Source organism: Lepidochelys kempii, chromosome 5 (genome assembly GCF_965140285.1).
Source record: "Lepidochelys kempii isolate rLepKem1 chromosome 5, rLepKem1.hap1, whole genome shotgun sequence".
Lineage (NCBI taxonomy): Eukaryota > Metazoa > Chordata > Testudines > Cheloniidae > Lepidochelys > Lepidochelys kempii.
Window position 1 is genome coordinate 113,024,773 of NC_136384.1, and position 15,769 is coordinate 113,040,541.

General features: G+C 39.0%; 1 protein-coding gene and 1 pseudogene across 2 annotated transcripts in view; one reads left to right on the forward strand and one right to left on the reverse strand.

Annotated features, from left to right (window-relative positions):
- The window catches only part of MLLT3 (MLLT3 super elongation complex subunit), a 229,968-nt gene that overhangs the window by 175,406 nt on the left and 38,793 nt on the right, over positions 1 to 15,769 (reverse strand). The window lies entirely within an intron of this gene.
- Positions 5,468 to 5,721, forward strand: LOC140912108 (small ribosomal subunit protein eS27 pseudogene; annotated as a pseudogene).

Consider the following 15,769-nt stretch of genomic DNA (forward strand, 5'->3'; position numbering starts at 1 on the left):
TTTATTAGAGATTTAAAGTACACATTACAATAAACTAGTCTAGTTTTTCTTTAAAAAGTCGGGGAGTTGCTTTTGCTTCTTGCTGCTATGCTGCTTCCTCTTAGCAAACTGCAAGAGACTACATAGCTGCATAATTTTATAGGCTCAATGTCTTGCGTCTCAAACCATCTCAAAGCAGTCTCTAAGCCAGCTACAGTCGCAGTTGACACTGGAACGACATCCACTTCATCTTCCTCTTCTTCCACGGCGAAGGCCAATTCTTCAGCTTCTGGAATGTTGTTTGGTCATACTGCCTGAAGAATTTGGTCATCCGTTAGACTTTCAGCAATGGGACAAAATTCTTCTGCTTCATCGTCACCTCTTATCCAGTACTCAATATTTTGTGGCAGAACAGTTACCCCAAGCCCGAACAGTTGCTGGGACAGCTCCTGCATCCACTCCATGCCTGTTCTTCCAACTTTCTCCTCTGTAAATCCCTCGAAGTCGAATTCCTCGTCAGACTGTTATACAGTATATGTGTCCAACGATCTTGCAAGAACAATAAGGTAATGAACACCAAGGTCACTTAAAACTCAAAAAAAAATGTACTGTACTTAAATTTGGGATCCATGGCCGCAAACGTGTTATATCCGAATTTGCGTTATATAGATGCACGTTCTAGCGAGGGTCCGGTGTATTAGTAGGAGTATTGTAAGCAAAACACAAGTAGTATTTCATCCGCTCTATATCATGCTGATTAGGCCTCAACTGAACTATTGTGTCCAGTTTTGGATGCCACATTTCAGGAAAACTGTGGACAAATTGGAAAAAGTCCAGAGAAGAGCAACAAACATGATTAAAGGTCTAGACAACATGACCTAGAAGGGAAGGCTGAAAAAAATTGGGTTTTGTTTAGTCTGGAGAAGAGAAGACTGAGGGGAGATGTGGCAACAGTTTTCAAGTGCATAAAAGGTTATTACAAGGAGGAGGATGGTAAATTGTTCTCTAACCTCTGAAGATAGGATAAGAAGCAATGGGCTTAAATTGCACCAAAGGCGGTTTAGGTTGGACATTAGGAAAAACTTCCTTACTGTCAGGGTGGTTAAGCACTGGAATATATTGCATAGGGAGGCTGTGGAATCTCCATCTTTGGAGATTTTTTTAAGAGCAGGTTAGACAAACACCTGTCAGGGATAGTCTAGATAATACTTAGTCCTGCCATGAGGGGACTGGACTAGATGACCTCTTGAGGTCCCTTCCAGTCCTGTGAGTCTATGATTAAGCTTGAAAGGTCCCAGTTTTGATCCCCACTGCTGAGGCTCCTGTATGGGTTGGTGTCACATCAATTTATGGTATTATCAAGTAAATGACTGTTGTGCAACAGAAAAAGTCACTAGATGAAATCAGTCAGTAGATTCCAGGGACAGGCATATCAGTGACTTTAATTTGCAGAACTATCCAATGAATATCCATATCGCAAAAATCAATAGTACAAATATGAAATAGCAACAGAAAGTCAATTTAGAACTAAGACAAGTAACTTTTCTCCTCTATCCTGAAATACACTGCACTTTTATAATCTATAGACTTTCCATAGTTTTTCAACCAGACTAAATGAAAGGATGCAAATTTAAGTAATTGACACTGGCAGGAACTAAACAAAGGCTGCTACTTCATGGGTTCCCCTTATGCTTCAGAAAAAAAATAAAGCTGTTCTGCTCCTACTGCCTGTATTAAGATTAGCCAAAAACAACACAAAGAAAGTATTTGTAGGTTTAAGTTTTTAACTTACTGTGGAGAGGTTATTTGTAAGACTAGGGGTCTGGGTGACCTGCCCCACTCTATCAGGAAGGAGTCATACAAACATTATTCTGAAGACTAAAGTGATGCAGAGTTTTAACTGAACTAGCCTTTCACCTCTAAAACTCAGATTCAAACCTTTACATTGATTGCAACTAGTAAGTGTCATGGTTCCAAACTCTTAGTTCATTGTAGACACTGGTCCACATCACACAAGCTTCAAAGAAATATTTACAGTCCAGCAACAGGAATGTAAACAAGAGCCATTGCTAGTCAGGACTGAGATAGGCTGGGGAGTCAACATGTTCACAAGTTGGTGGGGCCATCTTGGTCTCATTTCTACCAACCAGGCAACTTTTACCATCTTAATCTATATTCAAGACAGCTACCAAAGAAGATGATCCAGGGTGAAATCCTGGCCACATTTAACTCAGTTATTCTATTAGCTTCAATGGGACAAGGATTTCACCCTGGTTTGTTAGTTATCTGATCTTGTTTTCCCAAATTAATGTTTTTCCCTGACATCTATGCTCAGACTCAATGCATTCAGTCAAACTATCTCTTGGTCAATACTGATCATCCAACCACACTACAGTACACAAAACATACACATGCAGCTTCTGTGTTCAAGTACACATATGCCACAGCTATTGCAAATTAAAACAAAAAAATCAACAGAACTTGAGTCTCGCTCTATCTTCTGTACCACTGACTTGCTGTGCAATTGTGCTTCAGTTTCCTCATTTATAAAATGAGCTTTGCCACTTTTGCATCAAACGGATCTACGGGTGGAAAGTGCTGTATATGTGCTAAGTATAACTGTACTTTAGGCACCATTATAAGCATGAAGACAGCTGTCTGCAGAATACAAGGAAAGCTTGCATGGAAGCAGCAGTGTTGATTCACTTGCATTTGAATTCACGCTTCCTCTAGGTTCCATAGTCTGTGGTTCTCAGTCTGTCCCCACACAGCATCTTGGCTTTTGCTAAGTCTAAAAGCCTGCTGCGAGGTTAGTTTTTCTGTTTGTTTTTGTTTTGACATCCCTCCACCTAGAACCTTGTATATAGAACTCTAGCCTCTAGGCAGAGAGTAAAGAAAGGCGACAGCTGCAAGCTGTACTTGACCTTCATTTAGCAAAGCGGTCTGTTCCACATGCCTTTTCTCTTGTTGCACTAAAGTGCCCATCTCAATGGAAAAGGAGGAGAGTATTTCAAAAGATCTTTTTGAAATGAAAACTTTGTAAAGTAAATTACGAAAATTAAAACTATTGCCAAAAATAAATAAATTTAATAAAACTCCACCCACCCGCCACTAACCTTCAGGTCATTTGGAGACTTTTCCACGTTCTTGCTTTGGAAGAAAGCTAAAACTATTTTGAACATTATGCCACTTTACATTAATGAGTTTTTTTAAATATACGCTCAGATACATAGGTTCACAAATATTCTGATCTGAGAGCCTGGGACTATTTTGGTTGCTATCTTTCAATAAATACATTAAAGGGGAATACATCAGCAAACCCCCTTCTCCACACCCGCTAGTGATTAAGGGGCTACTACTGTGATTGAAGTTCTGCTCCTGCCACTCATACACCAACAAAACCTGTTGAGCCAAACAGAAAGATAGAACACAACAAATCAGAAAGAATGTGTACAAAAAATTCCTCTAAGTCTGGCAAGTAAAATTAAACCCCAAAAACAAAAACTCACGGGTTCCCTTTAGGACTGTCGATTAATCGCAGTTAACTCACACAATTAACTCAAAACAATTAATCTTAATTAAATTAAACACGATTAATCGCAGTTTCAATCACACTGTTAAACAACAGAATGCCAATTGAAGTTTAATAAATGTTTTTCGATGTTTTTCTACATTTTCAAATATATTGATTTTAATTACAACACAGAATGCAAAGTGTACACGGATCATCTTATATTATTTTTATTGCAAATATTTGCACTCTAAAAATGATAAAAGAAATTGTATTTTTCAGTTCACCTCATACAAGTACTGAAGTGCAATCTCTTTATTATGAAAGTGCAATTTACACATGTAGATTTTTTTTGTTACGTAACTGCACTCAAAAAAAACAAAACAAAACAATGCAAAATTTTAGAGCCTACAAGTCCACTGAGTCCTACTTCCCATTCAGCCAATCACCAAGACAAACAAGTTTGTTTAGATTTACGGGAGCTAATGCTCCCACTTCTTATTTACAATGTCACCAGAAAGTAAGAACAGGCATTCGCATGGCACTTTTTTAGCTGGCATTGCAAGGTATTTACGTACCAGCTGTGCTAAAAATTCATATGCCCCTTCATTCTTCAACCACCATTCCAGAGGACTTGCTTCCATGCTGATGACACTTGTTAAAAAGATAATGATTAAATTTATGACTGGACTCCTTGGGGGGAGAATTGTATGTTTCCAGCTCTGTTTTACCTGCATTCTGCCATATAATTCATGTTATAGAAGTCTCAGATGAGGACTCAGCACACGTTGTTCATTTTAAGAACACTTTTGCTGCAGATTTGACAAAATGCAAAGAAGGTACCAATGTGAGATTTCTAAAGATAGCTACAGCACTCGATCCAAGGTTTAAGAATCTGAAGTGCCTTCCAAAATCTGAGAGGGACAAAGTATGGATCATGCTTTCAGAAGTCTTAAAAGAGCAACTCCGAAGCAAAAACTACAGAACCCAAACCATCAAAAAACAAAAATCAACCTTCTGCTGATGTCATCTGACTCAGATAATAAAAATGAACATGTTGGTCTGCACTGCTTTGGATTGTTATCGAGCAGAACCCATCATCAGCATGGACGCATGTCCTCTGGAATGGTGGTTGAAGCATGAAGGGACATATGAATCTTTAGCGCAACTGGCATGTAAATATCTTGTGACACCACCTACAACATGCCATGAGAATGCCTGTTCTCACTTTCAGGTGACATTATGAACAAGAAACAGGCAGCGTTATCTCCTGCAAAAGTAAACAATCTTGTTTGTCTGAGCAATTGGCTGAAGAAGAAATAGGATTGACTGGACTTGTAGGCTCATTGTTTTATTTTGAATGCAGTTATTTTTTGTACATAATTCTACATTTGTAAGTTCAACTTTCATGATAAAGAGATTGCACTAGAGTACTTGCATGAGGTGAATTGAAAAATACTATTTCTTTTGTTTTATACAGTGCAAATATTTGTAATAAAAAATATAAAGGGAGCACTGTACACTTTGCATTCTGTTTAAAATCAAAATATATTTGAAAATGTAGAAAACATCCAGAAATATTTAAATAAATGGTGTTCTATTATTGTTTAATCGCACAATTAATCGTGATTAATTTTTTTAATCACTTGACAGCCCTAGTTCCCTTATCTATGATCACCATCTATTTCCTAGGTAGTTAGTAAGTTGCCCAGCACTTAGGCCAGCTGGAAAACTAGCCTAGAATGTAACAATTCCTGGCCTATCATCTCTCCCCTTTCCTACCTAACGTTTGTTGTTTTACTATTCTTCCAGAGAAAACTTCACACCCACTCCAAATTCTTCTCCCTTTGTTCAGCCTTGATAAGAATATCCAAAAGCTAACAATTATAGACACACAGTAACGACACAGAGCCCATGATCTCTCGAAGTGCCATGGCAAATTTATTTGCCTACCAACTGTGCTGCCTCCGCACGAACATGCCTCTGGCGAAAGACCTGCTGCATCCCTCCCCCGAGGAGGAGAAACGGAAACACAAGCGGCGGCGTCTGGTCCAGAGTCCAAACTCCTATTTCATGGATGTGAAGTGTCCAAGTTGTATAAAATCACCACTATATTCAGCCATGCTCAGACTGTAGCTCTGTGTGTTGGCTGCTCAACTGTGTTGTGCCAGCCCACTGGAGCACAGGCAAGGCTCACAGAAGGATGCTTCTTCAGACGAAAGCAACACTAAACTAAAGTGTGTCTGAGATGGGTGGGACTACCTGCGCATTTGGCTGCACAGACAAATACAGATGGTTCAAGAGCATGGGATTCAGCCACAGAGCAACATTAAGTATCAAGATGTGAACAGAGGGCTTTAAACACGTCTCTAGAACGTGAGGGGAGAACATGACTTTCATACTGTCCCTGTAGCCTCACCCATCTGACGGTCAATAAATTTTGGATAAAATAAAATAAATTAATTAAAAAAAAACCTGTGTAAGACTAGAGTGCTTCAAGCTTTGCTTCATAGCTGAATAAAGGCAAGGAAGTAATGCATCAGAGTAAAGCATAGACTTCCTTAAGGGAGCAAGGGTTGGTTATCAGTCTTTTTTTTATCCTGGTACCAGACATGCATTGTAACATGTAATCATACCACTTCCCACTATCGGTGAAGTGATGTCTCTGATACTGTGTTCCTTTCACACAGCCAAAGAGCAAACACCCTCCTGTCCTCCACCACCCCGCTACTAGTCAGAAAGCCTAGTCTGCCTTGGCCATCATTCCTATATGGGCTAGAAGCTCCATTTTGATTACATCATTCACCCTCTAGGAGTGGGAAGTCTGACATACATTTGAAGAACTCAGAGATCCTGCCTATACCATATCCCCTTTATACAGACCTCAGAGTATTTGTGGAAGAGTGGGAAGAGGGAGAGGGTAAGTGAAAGAGCTCTGCTCAGCAGCCTCCTTATACATCAGGTATCACATAACCTGTTCCTCTCCTTTCCTCAGGTCAGTTACCAGATCATGTGACAACCCAATGAGAATTAAACTTACCCAGTGCATCTCCTATTCATCTGCCCAGTTGGTCTGTGTTGGTACCACACAGGTGGTTATCAGCAATCAGCTCTGCACCACTTGGAGACCAGTCCTATGCAGCACAGCTCCCAGAATCAGAAAAATGCCCTGGCTTTTTAAATACTTTGTACACCATCAGAACATCCAAATCCTGAACTCATAAATAGATATTTGAGACGTGTGAAACCACCTCAGCTCTCAGAGCTGGATCTGGCAGCTCTTGATAGGCAAATGGCTGCCGAGGAAGTTGAAGTTGTAATAAAGAATTTAAAATCCAATAAAGTTCCAGGTCCCAATGGGTTATTTTGAGAGTATTATAGAGCTCTAAAACAAGTGTTGATCCCCATTTTAACCCAATTGTTAAACGGTATATTGCATGGAAACAACATTCCAGATTTATGGAGAAAGGCAAAAATTGTGGCCACTCCTGAAGAAAAAGATCTTACCAGTTGTTCATCATACAGACCTATTTCTTCAATGACATGGATGCTAAAATTTATGCATAGGTACTAGCAAACAGACTGAGCACCATCTTGCCCAAATTTGTTCATCCTGACCAATCTGGGTTCATTGTTAGCAGGCATCTATCTGATAATGTCAGAAAAACTCCGAATTTGATCAATAATGTTAATTCTAACAATTCTTCCAGTGCACTGCTTTATCTGGATGCTGAACAAGCCATTGACCAGCAGGAGCAGGAATACCTCGGAAAGATTTCGGTAGGGTTTGGCTTTGGAAATCAGTTTTCTGTGGGCATGCTGGCCTGTATACTCATTCTAAAGTGTCATCTTGGATTAATATAGTCATCAATCCCCTCCTTTTAATTTGTCTAGGTGTATGAGACAAGGTTGCCCCTTATCCCTGTTTACTTTGGCAATGGAGCCATTTACAATAAATGTGAGAAACAGCCCCTTGGGTAAAGGAGATCAAAACTACTTATAGATCAGAACACAAAATAGTTTTGTATGCTGACCATGTCTTGTTATAGTTGCAGGATCCAGAAGCCTCGTTAAAAATTATAGAACAATTGATTTGGGAATTTGGGCAGGTTTCAGACTGCAAAATAAACTAAGATAAATCTGAAATTTTAGGAATTAATATTCCCAAAAGAGTCAAAACAAAACTTTTGTCAGCTAAATAAATGTGCATGGGCAAAGGAATCTTTAAACTAGTTAGGAATAAATATTGTGAAGAAACAAATCTTTTTACAGCCAGATTACCCTCTGCTGTAGAATAAAACAACAAGAGAGTTGAAGGAATGGAACAAATATGAAATATCTTGGCTAGAGAGGGTAGTGTCTTGTTTCAATGCATCCCTGGTGGTATCTTTGACATGAAATTAAAAACATGGCAGAATGTGCTATTAAAATTCATATGGAAAGATAAAAAACAGAGTTCTAAGGTTCTGTTTAAGCCTACAGAGTGGGGTAGACTACTGTACCCTAATTTGGCTTATTATTACAGAATCATAGACATATACGGCTGGAAGGGACCTCAAGAAGTCATTAAGTCCAGCCTTCTGTGCTCAGGCAGGACCAAAGAAACCTAGACCATTCCTGAAAGGTATTTGTCCAATCTAGTCTTAAAAACCTCTAATGAGAGGATTCCATAATTTCTCTTGGAAGTCTGTTGTGGTGCTTAACTCCCTTATTGTTGTAGAAAGTTCTTCCTAATATCAAATTTAAATCTTCCTTGCTGCAGATTAAGCCCATTACTTCTTGTCCTCACTTCAGAGGATATGGAGAAGTTGATCACCATCCTCTTTATAGAAAATCTTACTATATTTGAAGACTTATCAGGTTCCCCCTCATTCTTCCTTTCTCAAGACTAAACATATCCAGTTGCTTTAACCTTTCCTCATAGCTCAGGTTTTCTAAACTTTTTCCTAACAATTAAAATAATGTGATCAATTGGGTTAACAGGCCATCCAAACACAGGATAAAACTCAAACAAGACTGGAATCCAAATATAGTTATATAGAGAAAGTAAGTTAAAAAGAAATTTAGGTCACCAAAAAAAAATTATTTTTTTTTAAATAAGTCACCTATTCATCCAGACCATCTTACCAGCTCTGGACATTTTTTTTTAAATTCCTGTCACTGAGGCCCTCTTCCTTAGACACTTTCATTAATAATCAGGAATTTATCCCTAGGAAATATCCAAGTGACTATTCATTGTGGGTAAGAGCTGAGATTACTCCATTTGGACAGCTGTCCCTGGGTCCTGATTTGAAATCATACCAAAAGATATGTAATATTATAAATAATATAAAGATTCCATATTTTCAATATTTACAGATCAAACATTTTATTGTGAAATCTGGATACAAGTTGACTATCTAGACTTTTAATCACATTTGAGCAGTTGACCCAGGAGCAAGCTAGAACAAAAAGTTTAATCTCTACTATATACATAATTTTGATTGAAAAGATGTTGATAAGAAAATAACCCAAATGAAAAGATGGAAGAGGGATTTGGTTAAAGAAACTGACCTGGATGAGTGGATCACTATGTGGGAAAAGGGGTATACATTTTCAATTTGTGTAGCTCATGAAGAAATTTTTTTATAAATTGCTGTCTCGATGCCATTTGACTCCAATTAAGATCCATCATATTTTTTGCTACTAGAGATGCATTCTGTTGGGAGGGGTTGAGAGAATGGGGAACATAATTGCACATGTGGTGGCTGCGTCCAGAAATTATACAATTTTGGGAGGAAATTATTAAAAAGATTCAAAAATACTGCATGTTATTGGAAGAATGAGATTTCTCCTATGGAATTGTGAGATAGGCGAATATGGACTGTCCTTGCAATGGAAAAGCTCTCTCACCAAGTATGTACACAAGAGAAGTACTAAGAAGAAGTCTGGTATCGCCCTTTTTAGCATACTCAAAGGAGGGCAGCTCCCCAGCCAGCAAGTCAAAGTCCTTATCCAGGTTCTTTGAATTTTAATCTAATCCTGAATAAGTAATGAATTATGTACAATATAGTATGTTAATGTTTTATTGTAACTTTGCCTTAACAACTTTTAGAAGAAAATGCCTTGGCAACTTCCCATTATGTAGCAGACAGCCTCATGGTATAGCTTATACAGGTTGGAAAAGAAGAATTACTTGTATTATGGGAGTATCAAGAGGGCCCAATTAAGATCACTAAGAGACAATCTGTGCCACAAGGAGCTTACAAGCAGCAAGACACACACAGAGTAGAAAAGAAAACAGCCATCCAGAAACAAAATGACTTGCCCAAGATGTTTATGTGCATACTCTGTCATCATACAATTGAGGAGCATATTGTTCAAATTAATATATTCTACAGTGGTTGTACTTACATTTCTAATACTGAAGGGTAAGGGCTTGGTGGAGGGTGAGTGAAAACAAGGAAGCAGAATTACTGTTAAGCAATAGGAAATTAAAAATAAGAATTTACTTAGTTTCCAGAATTTACAATATATGTTTCTTAAGTGACATTATGTGAATGTCATTTTAAAGGGCAACGTACTCAGCCCTAACTGTACCATACATCTTTTTCTCAGAGAATTTTAAATGACTAAGTTCATCAGGTCACATGGGCTTCAATACACTTGTAACTAGAAGATTCTCTCTTATTTAAGGCCAAAACCTAGTTACACAGGAGACAGTGGGAGCTTTACCATGAACATAAGAATGGCCATACAGGGTGAGACCAATGGTCCATCTAGCCCAATATCCTGTCTTCTGACAGCACCAGATGAGGGAATGAACAGAACAGGGCAATTATCAAGTGATCCATCCCGTCATCTAGTCTGAGCTTCTGGCAGTCCGAAACTTAGGGAAACCCAGAGCATGGGGTTGCACCGCTGACCATCTTGGCTAATAGCTATTGATGGACCAGAGATTTCAACGAAACCAGGATTTAGCTCTCAGAAAATTTGTTCCAATTGGCTTAGAGATGAGGGATCAAGGACAGGACAAGACAGTCTCCCAGAAGCCTCCCTTACTCTTTTAAGTTCAGTTATCCCACAAGGTCATTTAACATGAAAACCTAAAGAATGAAGAACTCTTCCTATTTCAGAAACCACTAAAAAAGAAAGCCAGCAAGAATCACAGCAGCGCACTAAACTCTGTCTTTTTGGAACAAAGCCAAGTTCCATCACCTGTGTTATCGTTTTAGAATACAAAAATGTTTTAAGGATGTATCTGTTGCCAGTCTTCAAAAATAGAAAAAAAATTTAAAAAACAGATTTTAAAATACTACCTATAGCCACAGCTGCAAATGATAATCACATCAAAAATGCCTGAGGAGGGAGAAGTCAGGCATTAGTAAGTATCAAGCTAGTAACCCCAAAATAGTCATCAATGCAAGGGTAGAGATGAAGAGTAAGGGGAATTCTTACATAAGGCTAAATATTCAGATTATTTCATTAAAGTTCAACATCAAAAATCTTTGAATTTAAATTCTTTAAATGTGAGAACAGTCAACATTAATAACCAATACTTCTTTCATCATATGATGCCAAATCTTCCAGATATTTCTTGGGAAGTTTCATATTTATTAAGTTCTTTGGCTCCCAAATGGCTAGAAAAGGAAGAGTTAAACATTAAACTGACTCTGACCTTTAAAGTGTGCCACTAGAACATATCAGACTGGAGCTTATTCATAGATAAACCTCTTTATTACTCTTACACCACAATTATTATATTGTTTTTTCCAATGAACAAACTCAGAGCAATAAGTAACCAACTTTCCAAGTATCATGATACATTGACAAATTTCTTATTACTTTGTTAGGCAAGAGTTGTCAATCCTCTAACCATCCCACTCTACACGTGTTGAATTTGCTGCAAAGCAACAGTTTATTAATTTTAAGAAGGGATTAAAGGCTTAATATAGGGAACCCTGCATATTATTTTCCAAGTCAAATAGGAAAGAACTTGTTTCAAATCTATTCAGGCTATCAAAAAGGATGAAACGCTCCTTCATGCGAGAGCGAGAGCGAGTCAGTCCCCATCAGAAACCTTAGTTTCCTTCTTCTCTTATCAGGCTGCATCACCTGACATTGAACCGAAGAGGATAAGTTCAACAAGACAATTTATGTCAAAAAGGAAAAACTGTGGTGAATCTAGTGTTTCCTCCTCCACTGAAGGTGGTGATTGCCTCTTGTTCAAGCCATTTCTGCAGGTCCCCAGGGTTGCATTTAATCACAAGCAGGACAAGCAACTGTTGAAGATGCTGCATCTACAGAAGGCCCTTAATATGGTTTAGTTCCCTCATGAGGTTGAATTGCTGAGTCTGCTGTTGAAATCACCAAAGCAATTTCAAATCTGATTTACTTTCACTGAAGTATTTCGACTTCACCCATCACTGAGAAGAAGAAAATAAGTCCTGGCGGGAGACATTTTCTTTTCCTGTGAGAGCGAGAGAGCACACTTTCAAGGAACCACTGCCTCCTGGAAAATTGATTTCTGCATCAGGATGCCACAGAAACAAAAGGGAGGCCTTCAATCAACTGACTTAAGGTAGGAAAAACAGAGTGGGAAAGAAAAGGAGTACTTGTGGCACCTTAGAGACTAACCAATTTATTGGTTAGTCTCTAAGGTGCCACAAGTACTCCTTTTCTTTTTGCGAATACAGACTAACACGGCTGTTACTCTGAAGAGTGGGAATGATGTCTTATGTATTGTTAAAATGTTACCTCCTGACAGCTATTTTCCAAACACTGTCTGGGGAAGGACGTACCCACTCCTTATATTTAGGATTCAAAACTGACAGTATATTTTGTTTCTTCACTTTTCATCTCCCTGTCTCAATTTAATTCTACTTCAGCCTCCAGCTCCCTAACAAAGGATTTCCCCACTGTCCCCCATTTGGGGCCTCTAATCTGCCATTCCCAGTAAGAGCCTCCTCGGTTAACTTTAACAGCAAATACTAACAGTTATGATCTTAACCTGTAAGCATTTCTTGGCCCATACGTGTAAAATCCTAGACAATCCTGCATAATATCAAGGAGAAGTATGGTCCATGTGATAGATGTTGATGTAAAAAGTGCAGCACTATGTAAATGCACAACTTTGGAATTTATGCAGTATTTTAAAGAGAATTTACATGTAGAGTACCTAAGAGCCCAACAGACTGAACTCCTCCGTTTATCCGCAGAGCGGGTACAACATGGGCTTTCCCCACCAATGTGCCTCAACATCTGAAAAGGCACCTCCTGGGAAGAGTTTAGTCTCATACCCATTGAGTCTTTGCACAGTAGGGCTGCCAACATAGAGGACAGTTATCAATTAGATTTTTGTGACATAGCCACTAGGCTGAAACCACTAACTAGTTTCACATAAGCCATTAGAAAGCATCAGAAAATAACAGCGTTAGATCGCAACAGGCCTGGACCAGGCTTGAACCACAGAGCTAAAAATCTAAGTCTCTATATCCGTCTTACCCTATGCCTGAGTTATCCATTCAGTTCCTATGTACTTTTTTTTTTTTTTTTTTTTTTTTTTTACACACACACACAGTTTCCATAAATAACTGCATTACAAAAGTTTAATAATATGAGGGAGGAGCTGCATAACTAGCAAAATCACTGACAAAAGGTTAAAAGAACAATATACGCTGTACTTTTAAAGTTGCATTACTGGTCTCGTATTTTGTTAGACAGGGAAGTTGAAAACCTTTACATATTTCTAACGTGCTAATTAAGTTTCTCAAGGTCAAGCCCAAGAACTATGCAAGTGGAGACAGAAAAGAGATTTTGTTAGATGTCTTCTCTTACATGAGAAAGGGCTTGCCAGCTAACAGAATTCTGTTGGTATCTCACTGAATAGTAGATGCAGTAATTTAAAAAAAAAACAACCCTAAAATCTTATAGCAGTTTTAACCACTGTGATGAATAACTATTTGTGAAGCAAACAAAAAAAACCCAGTATGTTAGTCCTAAATGAAACTAGCCAGTAGCCCATGCACACCACTAGATTCTGTTGTCTGTTAACATCTCATTACATCATGGTGGTGGCGATAGTACCATATAAAGGTTTTAAGGTGAACTGCGTGACTGGCACGTTTTGAAAGAGTAGGGATATTATTCTGTTTGTCCTGGGCAAATTCCAATGCCAGCAATTGAAGTTTGCCTATCTAACTTTCATCTGAACTTCAATTTAATACAAACACACATCTTTACTTCTTGTCCTAAACTTGTAACGTCTTGATCTTTGCTGTGAAACAGTGTGTTTCACCCAAAAGACAGCTCAACTTCTTAGCAATTAAATTCATTCCCTGTATCATTTTTGCAATCAGTAAGTTCGTGAAGGGTTTCATGCTTTTGGATGTAAGCACCACATGATCTAGCATCCTTACCGTTCAACAAAAAGCCAGCTATAACAAAAGAAGCAACAGCAAGCTACGATATCCAGTTATTCAAATTATTATTTGTACAGCAGTAGTGTCTGGAAGCCCATGCCCCTTTTCACAAGGTGCTGTACAAAACATAACAAAAGATGGTTGCTGTCCCAAAACAGTTTACAATCCCAAGTACAAAGATGTCAGACAATAGATGGATACAACCAACCAACACAGGGAACAAAATGCAAGATGATGATTATAATCACCACAGTAAGCAGCTGTCGCAACACAGTTATAACAATCAAACATGTATCCTTCTGAAACCATGTGCAGAAATTCAAAAGAACCTTCTCACAATACATTCTAATACTATCATCTAATTTGGTGGAGGAAATTTGGGGGATTGAATGGATTGATTTAGACAGCAGCCCCCGGCTTATGAGGAACTCTGAAGCGTCCTCACCACCAATAAAAAGACAACTACTAACATTCTCTGCCACTTGGGTTGCCAGATTCTTTGTGATCTAACCATTAGCCTTCTGGCCAGACTGCCTTGAAGGAAGCTAAGGATGTAGGACAATAGAAAGGTGGCTTGCATCCCCTACTCTATGTCCATCTGCAACCCAAGCCTAGAAGACTCTGGCTCTAGGTTGCTTTTATTTTCAATTATGAAAAAAAGTAAGGAGTGTTTTTCTTATAAGAACCTTATGATATACGTCAGTACTTCCACACACCAGAAGTAGTAACTTACAAAAAAAGAAAATTTTCACCTGTAAATTGAGTTTCTGCTCATCAGACATCTGTCCAGGCTTTCCGCCCCCCCCCCCCTCACTTTGAGAGAACTGTTGTGTCAGTTTACACTAAGACATACTTAACAAGTCAGATGATTCACGTGACTAGTTATGATACCAAATATCTGACTGACCAACAGTCAAAGAGCATAAACCATAAACCACAGATATCCAAATTGGTGCTCTTTATTGGAGAAAAAGGTCTTACCATTTCCACTGATACTTTGTTTTGAGTGATCTAATTTAGGAAAAGAGATCTTTTCAAGAGAAAGGGATCAGATATATTCAGTTGTATATGGCAGAGTTTCTCAACCTGTGGGTCATGACCCAAAATTGGGTTGCTAAAACTTTACAGTGGGTCTTTCAGTAGCTCTTGCCCCACGGAGCAGGCTGAGCTCAGCTTCCTGCTCCAGGTGTTGTGACCTGGTGCACAGGGTTGCAGTGCCACTCAGATTTGAAACAGCTCCCCTCTGTCATAGCAGGGCCAAACCTGAGTGGTGCTGTGATCCCCAAGGTTGCAATGCCTGGAGTGGGAAGCCGAGCTAATCCAGTCCCAAGGGTCTGGAGCTGCAGGAGCCACTGCTATTGGGTGAGTGCAGGACATGCTCTGCAACCTCCCACCCCAGGGCCTCCCACCCCCTTCCAGCAGGACACGACCCTTCCCCCTGCCCACAGGGCATCCCACCCCTTCAGAGGCAGGATTCGATCCTCCCCACCTGACCTCTCATCCCCCAGAACCCTACCCCGCTCTCTCTCATATACACCCCAATTTACTGGGTCACCACAAGCAATTAAATGGATCCTGAAGCCAAAAAGATTGAGAACCACTGGCATATGGTTTGGCTTTTTGGATATCTGTGACTAAGTATATCAGCTTACAATGAAGAATCCACACTGACACTTATGTTAAATATTCTTTGAATACAATATACAGAGGTAAGCATTATACATATTTGTTTCAATGATGCAATGAGGCCTAGTAGTTAGAACAGGGGAGTGAGAGTTAGGACACCTGGATTCTAGTCCTGGCTTTGCCACACACTTGCTGTAGGGCCTTGTGCAATTTACTTTATCTTAATTTCTGTAAAATGGAGAGAATAGTTATC